Consider the following 9,960-nt stretch of genomic DNA (forward strand, 5'->3'; position numbering starts at 1 on the left):
TGGAACCATCTCAACATCTACCCTCCAAAGCCTCACCCTAAACCAAACGGTGTCACAAGTTGTGCAAAGGAGTTTCATAAGCATTCCAGATGAAAGTTGAAGATAGACACAAAATGCCGGAGTAATCCAGCGGGACTGGAGGCAGCGTCCCTGGAGGTAGGCAAAAATGCTGGAGACACTCAGCGGGTGCAGCAGCATCTATGGAGCAAAGGAAGTAGGCAACGTTTCGGGCCGAAACCCTTCCTCAGACTGAAGGAAGAGAGAAGGAATGGGTGGCGTTTCAGATCGAGACCCGAACGGAAGTTCCCTCCCTCCAGAGATGCTGCCTGTCCCAGCTGAGTTACTCCACGTTTCGTGTCTACCTTCAGTTATATCCAGCATGTGCAGTTCCTTCCAACACTGGTGGAGATAGATCTCATCTCCGGCCTGAGCAGGGGGGGTCTGTGCGGGCCAGAACTTTGCAAAAGAGACCTCAACGATCCTTGAAATATCTCCAAGAAGTTTGTCCTGCTTTGTTTCCCGCCTCCAACACTCCCAACGAACTGCTGCCCCCTTGATACTTTGAGGGGAGATGATTTTGTTTTCCCAGTCAGTGGACAATTGACCAGACCCGTCCCTTTGACCTTTTGCAATCAAGGAGGACAGATATTGGAAAGAAGGGCAGTCATGACAGACTAACATACAACACAGTTCCATAAACTGAACTGCTGGGAGAAAGAGTCTGGCTGAAGAGTTGGGTTCGTGGGAACATTTAATCTGGTTTTCCCGGTCCTTAAAGGGCCTGTCCCACTTAGGCGACTGCCGGGGACTAATTGTAATGGAATTCACCTATGACGACAGCAGCTCCGACACCTACGGCATCAAAATTGTCGCCACTATTTCCGAAAATTGTTCAACATGTTGAAAATTTTGTGGTAGTGGCCTGAGGTCACCTAAGTGGGACAGGTTAGGAAGTCTCCCTCTCTCGATAAGTCTTTTTTGTGTGCGTGTGTGTGTGTTTAGTTTCATTTTATTTTGGGGACATTTTAACAACTGAAGAATTACCTTAGAAGCTCATTAAAAAAGCAATTGTGGATTTGGGCTTGTGAGCCGGTTGTATGAGAGGAGTAATCACGTTCAGCATTTCTGTAGGAACACACACGGTCTCACACACGGGGATGTTTACAGCTGTGTGTTATTTAAGGGCCTGTCCCACTTGTACGCGACTGCATGCGTTTGGCGCGACCAATCGGAAGCGTTCACGTGAAGTTCGCGCTAAGTACGCGCGTGATGTCATTTGCGTCATACTCACCAATCAGCTGGGCAGTAGGCGGACCGACTGAATTTAGGCGTCGGGCGGTGATGTCATCGCGCAACGCCACGCGCTAGGCGTACGCCGTCAAGACGCTGCGTACGACCGCAATGCGCCTGCGAGCCCGCGAAGATTTCGGCCACTGCCAGGATTTCGGAGCCCTGCGCGATCTCGGGACCAGCCCCGCACAACTCCGCGCTTCTAAGTGGGACCGGCCATACGGTGCCCGTACGCCTCAAGCGACCACGGGTAGCGTAACTTGTGAGCCAAGGTCGCGTAGGTGGGACAGGCCCTTTAGTCGGAGAGATGGGGTGGGGAGGTTGTATCTAGATGAGCATTTGCACCAGTTCCTCTCATTGTATTTTGTAATGACAACCACCTTGTCCCGAAGCCCTGTGACATAACAGCAGAATTAGGCCATTCAGCCCATCGAGTCTACTCCGCCATTCAATCATGGCTGGTCTATTTTTTCTCTCAACCCCTTTTCTCCCTGTAACATCTCCGCATCCAAAATACCAATTGATTTGACCCCCACTGCCGTCTGTGGTATAGAATTCCACAGATTCACCACCGTCTGACGAAAGGAATTCCTCCTCATCTCCTTTCTAAAGGCACGTCTTTTTAATCTGAGGCTGTGCCCTCTGGTCCTAGACTCTCCCACAAGCGGAAACACCCTCTCCACATCCACTTTGTCTAGGCTGTTGTGCTGGATTTTGTGCGGTAGACACAAAACGCTGGAGTAACTCAGCGGGTGAGGCAGCATCTCCGGAGAGAAGACCGAACATTTCGGGGTTGAGACCCAACGGGTCCTTCTCTCTCCATTCCTTCTCTCCAGCGATGCAGCCTCACCACGCTGAGTTACTCCAGCATTTTGTGTCTACCTTCAATTTAAACCAGCATCTGCAGTTCTTTCTTGTGTGCATGGAATGGACCTCCTTTTAAGGTTTGCAGGGAAAGCAATATTTATTTTAAGAGACTGACCTCTCCTTCATTGACATTACTGGAATCAAATTGGTAAGGCTTTTTGAGAAGTGTTCATTCAAGCTGGGCATCACCCTGGGCAGCACGGTAGCATGGGGGTAGAGTTGCTGCCTTACAGTGCTTGCTGCACCGGAGACCCCGGTTCAATCCTGACTACTGGTGCCGTCTGTACGGAGTCTGTATGTTCTCCCCGTGATCTTCTCCAAGATCTTTGGATTCCTCCCACACTACAAAGACGTGCAGGTATGCAGGTGAATTGGCTTGGTTTATATATGTAAAACTTGCCCCTAGTGTGTGTAGGTTAGCGTTAGTGTGCAGGGATGGCTGGTCGCTGCGGACTGTTTCCGCGCTGTATCTCTAAAAACTAAACTACAGAAATGCAATGGTTTGTTGTTTAACTACCAGGGGATGCTGATTGGATCAAGGACATTCAGATGGCTGGTTCTTTGAGTGCAAGTTTCCAGTTACGCCTTCACCCATTGTCCAGATGTAGACCTACACAACAGGGGGGCACAGTGCCACAGCTAGTAGAGACGCTGCCTCACAGCGCCAGAGACCCGGGTTCAATCCTGACCTCGGGTGCTGTGTCTATGTGGAGTTTGCACGTTCTCCCTGCGGCCGCGGGAGTTCCCTCGGGTGCTGCAATTTCCGCCACATCCCACTCCCCAAAGACATACGGGTTTGTAGGTTAATTGGCCCATCGGTAAATTGCCCCTTAGGTGTGCAGGGAGTGGATGATTAGATTAGATTAGATTCCTTTATTTGTCATTCAGACCTTTCGGTCTGAACAAAATGTCGTTGCCTGCAGCCATACATGTAATAATAAATAACAAAACACACCATAAACACAAATTAACATCCACCACAGTCAGTTCACCAGGCACCTCCTCACTGTGATGGAGGCAAAAGTCTTAAGGTTACTGTCTCTCCCCTCCTCATTCTCCCTCTGCGCTGAGGCGATATGTTGTTACCCCACCGGGCGATGGTAGTCAGCCCCGCGGTTCAACCGAGCTCCGCGAAATGAGAATGTGGGGTTACGTCGAGCTAGTGTTAACGGCTGATCGATGGGCCAGCATGGACTTGATGGGCCAAAGGGCCTGTTTCCATGCTGTATCTCCGAACTAAACACAAATCATCCACCAGTGACAATCTCTCCTTCATAAGAAGCTGTATCTTATATATTTGTATAAAAAAAAGCTTAATAAATAGAACAGCAATAATTTAAAAAATGAATAGAAAGAACATTTTCATCCAGTGATTACACTGTGACACTGGGGATTAAGTCAGTCATTTTTGTCAGTTAAATTGTTTTTTAGTGTTATTTTAAAGCATTGAAAAAAAAACGTAACCCTTCATAGCAGTAAAATTGTTTTGCTTTGGTAATATGTGGTAATTACTTAGCATAAAGTAGGCTTTGCACAGATATTTTACAAAAGATATTTATTGGTTTAGTTGTGATAAAACGCTGCTGTAAATATCTCCAAATGTATGTGGTTTTGTTCATTGTTAATGAATGATGTGAAAAACAAGGTTGGAATAACATGCAAGGAAAATAAAGCAAGACATTGCAAACAATGGGAGTGAGCCTAGTGTTTCTTTCTGGTGGGTACGGAGTAAGTGGGCGGTCATGGTGGCTGCCTTATGCCCCTGTCCCACTTAGGAAACCTGAACGGAAACCTCTGGAGACTTTGCGCCCCACCCAAGGTTTCCGTGCGGTTCCCGGAGGTTTTGGTCAGTCTCCCTACCTGCTTCCACTACCTGCAACCACCTGCAACCTCTGGCAACCGCACGGAAACCTTGGGTGGGGCGCAAAGTCTCCAGAGGTTTCCGTTCAGGTTTCCTAAGTGGGACGGGGGCATTACAGCGCTTGGAGCGCCGGAGACCCGGGTTCGATCTCAACTATGGGTGCTGTCTGTACGGAGTTTGCACGTTCTCCCCGTGACCTGCGTGGGTTTTCTCCGAGATCTTTCATTTTCCTCCCACACTCCAAAGACGTGCAGGTTTGCAGGTTAATTGGTTTAAGTGTAAATTGTCCCTAGTGTGTGTTCAGATTCAGATTCAGATTCAAATCTTTATTGTCATTATGCAGTGTACAGTACAGAGACATCGAAATGCAGTTAGCATCTCCCCATAAGATCGAACATAGAATAATGAGCAGTAAATATATATACTACATACAGTCGGCGTAGTGCAATTTTTCTGGGGGAAGGGGTGTCGGGGGGGGGTGACTGGCATTCACCAAGGGAGGGCTAATGTGCGAGCATCGCTGGTCGATGCAGACTCGGTGGGCCGAAGGGCCTGTTTCCTCGACGTTTCTCTAAACTAAACTAAGTCGTGCAGCGGGTAGAACTACTGTAATAAAGTTGGGTTGATAATGATGGGTGTAAGGAGGAACTGCAGATGCTGGAAAATCGAAGGTAGACAAAAATGCTGGAGAAACTCAGCGGGTGCAGCAGCATCTATGGAGCGAAGGAAATAGGCAACATTTCGTGGGACGAAACACAAAGGAAATAGGCAACGTTTCGGGTCGAAACCCGAAGGGTTTCGGGACGAAACGTTGCCTATTTCCTTCGCTCCATAGATGCTGCTGCACCCGCTGAGTTTCTCCAGCACTTTTGTCTACCATTGACCATTGACCATTTACTATTAGAAACATAGAAAATAGATGCAGGAGTAGAGGCCATTCGGCCCTTCGAGCCTGCACCGCCATTCATAGAAACATAGAAACATAGAAATTAGGTGCAGGAGTAGGCCATTCGGCCCTTCGAGCCTGCACCGCCATTCATAGAAACATAGAAACATAATTAGGTGCAGGAGTAGGCCATTCGGCCCTTCGAGCCTGCACCACCGCCATTCAATATGATCATGGCCGATCATCCAACTCAGTATCCCAGCCCTGCCTTCTCTCCATACGCCCTGATCCCTTTAGCCACAAGAGCCACATCTAACTCCCTCTTAAATATAGCCAATGAACTGTGTGGCCTCAACTACCTTCTGTAGCAGAGAATTCCCCAGATTCACCACTCTCTGCGTGAAAAATGTTTTTCTCATCTCGGTCCTAAAAGACTTCCCTCTTATCCTTAAACTGTGTGTGTGGCCCCTGGTTCTGGACTTCCCCAACATCGGGAACAATCTTCCTGCATCTAGCCTGTCCAACCCCTTAAGAATGTTACACAAAAAAGCTGGAGAAACTCAGCGGGTGCAGCAGCATCTATGGAGCGAAGGAAATAGGCAACGTTTCGGGCCGAAACCCTTCTTCAGACTGCTGATGCTGCTGCACCCGCTGAGTTTCTCCAGCTTTTTTGTGTAACCTTCGATTCTCCAGCATCTGCAGTTCCTTCTTAAACCCTTAAGAATGTTGTAAGTTTCTATAAGATCCCCCCTCAATCTTCTGAATTCCAGCGAGTACAAGCCGAGCATTGACCATTAACCATTGAACGCCCAGCTTCATGGGCAAGACTCAGCAGGAAGCAGAGGCAGTGAGTGGGGAAACTGAGAGAAGGAAACTCGTTTACCTCATTGCGATTACCCAAGCCGCCCTGGTTTTAAGTTCCACTTCGTCCCACTTTGTAAGCTGTCCCCGGTGACATTGAAAATACATTAGTGCACTAATCCCGTGATGTAAAGACATGTGACCAGCTGGCAGCCTCGATAAATGTGGCCCACTTTCATAATCCCCAGCAGCATTAAAATGCATCCTGTTTCAAAATATCACCAGGTCCAGGATATTTAAAGGGGTGGCGTAATGTGAAAACATACAACATAGAGCAGTACAGTGCAGGTACTCACAATGTTGGTGTCAAACATGATGCATAGTTAAGGTGTAGATAGATACAAAAAGCTGGAGTAACTCAGCGGGACAGAATGCATTTCGTTGTCTCTGTACTGTACACTGACAATGACAATTAAAATTGAATCTGAATCTGAATCTGAGCATCTATTGCCATAGAGGGAGTGCAGAGACGGTTCACCAGACTGATTCCTGGGATGTCAGGACTGTCGTATGAAGAAAGACTGGATAGACTTGGTTTATACTCTCTAGAATTTAGAAGATTGAGAGGGGATCTTATAGAAACTTACAAAATTCTTAAGGGGTTGGACAGGCTAGATGCAGGAAGATTGTTCCCGATGTTAGGGAAGTCCAGGACAAGGGGTCACAGCTTAAGGATAAAGGGGAAATCCTTTAAAACCAAGATGAGAAGAACTTTTTTCACACAGAGAGTGGTGAATCTCTGGAATTCTCTGCCACAGAGGGTAGTTGAGGCCAGTTCATTGGCTATATTTAAGAGGGAGTTAGATGTGGCCCTTCCGGCTAAGGGGATCAGGGGGTATGGAGAGAAGGCAGGTACGGGATACTGAGTTGGATGATCAGCCATGATCATATTGAATGGCGGTGGCAGGCTCGAAGGGCCGAATGGCCTACTCCTGCACCTAATTTCTATGTTTCTATGTTTCTATGTTTCTATTTAAAGGGGTCTGGAGAGAAGGAATGGGTGACGTTTCGGGTCATAGAAACATAGAAACATATGAATATTAGGTGTAGATAGATACAAAAAAGCTGGGTAACTCAGCGGGCCTGCAGAATGCATTTCGTTGTCTCTGTACTGTACACTGACAATGACAATTAAAATTGAATCTGAATCTGAATCTGAGCATCTCTGGAGAGAAGGAATGGGTGACGTTTCGGGTCAGAGAAACATAGAAACATAGAAATTAGGTGCAGGAGTAGGCCATTCGAGCCTGCAGGAGACCCTTCTTCAGACTGACGTCGGGGGGAGCGAGATAGATAAGATAAGGAAGAGTGAAGGTGTGAAAACAGGGCAAAGGGAATGGAGATCAAGGAAGATTAGATCGGTTGGTTGGTTGGTTTGTGTGATGGTCTGGGCTGCATTCACAATTCGCTGCAATGTCTCGCCACCTATATAGTCCAAGGCTGGATAGAAACATAACACCATCCTAGCGGGCCGGCTCCACCTCAATGGGGGCCACCGTATCCACCACCCAAGCCGTAGTTTATTGTCACATGTACCGAGGTACAGTGAAAAGCTTTTGTTGCGTGCTAACCAGTCAGCGGAAAGACAATACATGATTACTATCAAGCTGTCCACAGTGTACAGGTACATAGACACATAGAAACATAGAAAATGCATTTCGTTGTCTAATGCATTTCGTTGTCTCTGTACTGTACACTGACAATGACAATTAAAATTGAATCTGAATCTGAATCTGAATCTGAAAATAGGTGCAGGAGTAGGCCATTCGGCCCTTCGAGCCTGCACTGCCATTCAATATGATCATAGCTGATCATCCAACTCAGTATCCCGTACCTGCCTTCTCTCCATTCCCCCTGATCCCTTTAGCCACAAGGGCCACATCTAACTCACTCTTAAATATAGCCCATGAACTGTGGCCTCAACTACTTTCTGTGGCAGAGAATTCCAGAGATTCACCACTCTCTGTGTGTGAAAAAAAAATGTTTTTCTCATCTCGGTCCTAAAAGATTTCCCCCTTATCCTTAAACTGTGTGACCCCTTGTTCTGGACTTCCCCAACATCGGGAACAATCTTCCTGCATCTAGCCTGTCCAACCCCTTAAGAATTTTGTAAGTTTCTATAAGATCCCCCCTCAATCGTCTAAATTCTAGCGAGTACAAGCCGAGTCTATCCAGTCTTTCTTCATATGAAAGTGAAAATGGTATGTGTCTTTCTCTGACATCCCAGGAAAGGGAAGTTCTGGTGACCTTCTCTGAGATCCCCTCTGCACTGTACAGTTTTGGTCTCCCATCCCGAAACATCACCATAGAGGGAGTGCAGAGACGGTTCCCAGACCTCATTACTCCAGGACTGTATTATGAAGAACCCAGACTGACTGATTTAGACTTGGTTTATACTCTCTAGAATTTAGTAGATTGAGATCTGCAGTTCCTGATACTTTGGTTCTTCTACGTACGCCATCACAACTGGAGGAAATATTTATTTGCAAGTCCTGGATCTTTAAGTCAAGGGGGAAATCCTTGTAGGGAATTTTTTCACACAGAGAGGGGTGAATCTCTGGAACTCTCTGCCACAGAGGGTAGTTGAGGCCAGTTCATTGGCTATATTTAAGAGGGAGTTAGATGTGGCCCTCAATCGTCTAAAATCTAGCGAGTACAAGCCGAGTCTATCCAGTCTTTCTTCATATGAAAGTCCTGACATCCCAGGAATACATGAATACACGATAAGGGAATGGTGTTCAGTGCAAGGTAAAGCCAGTAAAGTCTGACGGTCACCGATGAGATAGATAGTAGTTCAGTGGAAAGTCCAAGCCAGTGATTCCCAACCTGGGGCCATATCCATGGCAAATTTCAGGGGGGCTCAGAACAAAATTGGGATTTAGGGGGCCACAGGTTAAATGAAGGGGGCCACAGAGCTACCACCCTGTTGCCTCCTAAATCTCAGTTCTAATAAATTTAAATCTATGTAGTTGAAATATTTTTGATGTTTGTGGAATAGAATAAAAGAGGATATATGTGCAATTAATAGACACTGATATTTTTATGGAAGGTATTATAATATTGAAGTACTTTTTTTCGGCTAATAATGTCAGGGGTGGGGAGGGGGGGGGGGGAACACACACAGAAAAAATAAAAGATCCCAAGGGGGCCATGAGCTAAAAAAGGTTGGCCCCGAGTTTAAATCGCCCTGTACAGGAGCCTCAGGTCACGTACTAGTAGGATGAGGAACAGCTTCTATAACAACACAATCACACTGCTGAACTCGGAGTCCCGACGATAGATTTCTCTGGTCCCTCCGTCCCCTTTGTTTAATCATTCTGTATTTCCTGATTATTCTGTATCTTCCCTCTTTCTATTTTTTTTGTTTTTTCTTTATGTACAACTACTACGGACTGACGCAAAACTGCATTTCGTTGTACTCATACTTGTATTTGTGCGATGACATTAAAGTTGAATTGAATTGAATTGAATTGAATTGTCTCCTTGCCCTGTTGTCTGGAAATTGCATTTCAATTATGTTTCTACCCGAATGCAGCCGATAATCACGTATTTTATTAACGATAGAGGTTTTTCTCCCTGCGATCGCCATCGGTTCCTGCCATTACTTGGTCTCCATATAGACGCTGGCTTCCAATCTCACTCTGCGAGGTTTAATTCACCTCTGTGCTACCCTCTACATCCTCTGCCCCCATCTGTCGAGCGGATAAAAAAGGGATTAGATTCCAATCTGTCCGTCTCGCTCACCGGCTCTTATCAGAAGCAAAACGCTGACTCGGACGGAAGATTAATTAATTTATTCTCATTTTGTCTCTGGCTAAATCTGAGTGATACAAGCAGGGTAGATTGGAACAGGCGGGCAAGATGTTCCGTCCCATTTAGGTCAGGGGCTGGGCCTTGTGTCGGCTTTTTCTTGTTTTGGAAGGGGGGGGGAGGTGAAAAGGGGACATTTTCTGCCATGTCCAGCCCTCTCCCCGCACAAAATGCTGGAGTAATGCCCCTGTCTCACTTAGGAAACCTGAACGGAAACCTATGGAGACTTTGTGCCCCACTCAAGGTTCCCGTGCGGTTCCCGGAGGTTTTTGTCAGTCTCCCTGCCTGCTTCCACTACCTGCAACCTCCGGCAACCACCTGCAACCTCCGGCAACTACCTGCAACCTCCGGCAACCTCCGGCAACCACCTGCAACCTCCGGCAAC

Source organism: Leucoraja erinacea, chromosome 38 (genome assembly GCF_028641065.1).
Source record: "Leucoraja erinacea ecotype New England chromosome 38, Leri_hhj_1, whole genome shotgun sequence".
Classification (NCBI taxonomy): Eukaryota; Metazoa; Chordata; class Chondrichthyes; order Rajiformes; family Rajidae; genus Leucoraja; species Leucoraja erinaceus.